Below are 325 nucleotides of genomic sequence, written 5' to 3'. Positions count from 1 at the left end.
CTTGTTGTTCACACTCACCATGACCTTGCTGCTCACACTCAGCATCACCATCACCTTGATGCTCACACTCAGCATCACCTTGTTCAACTCTCTCACCACCACCTTCCTTTTCACAATCACCATCACCTTCATCTTTGTTAGAATCGGCTGCAGCGGAATTATTAGCGTGGAATAACAAACCAAGAGGGTTTTTAAAACAAACGTGTGCCTTTTAATTTCTACTCAATTTAACTTACTACGCAAATAATAAATATAAATAAAAGAGTAAGGTTGAGAGAAATTTGCACAGATAATTTTATACTGGTTCGGATCTTACCAATCCTAC

This window comes from Vigna radiata, chromosome 2 (assembly GCF_000741045.1).
Source record: "Vigna radiata var. radiata cultivar VC1973A chromosome 2, Vradiata_ver6, whole genome shotgun sequence".
Classification (NCBI taxonomy): domain Eukaryota; kingdom Viridiplantae; phylum Streptophyta; class Magnoliopsida; order Fabales; family Fabaceae; genus Vigna; species Vigna radiata.
Note: the sequence above shows the minus strand (reverse complement) of the source record.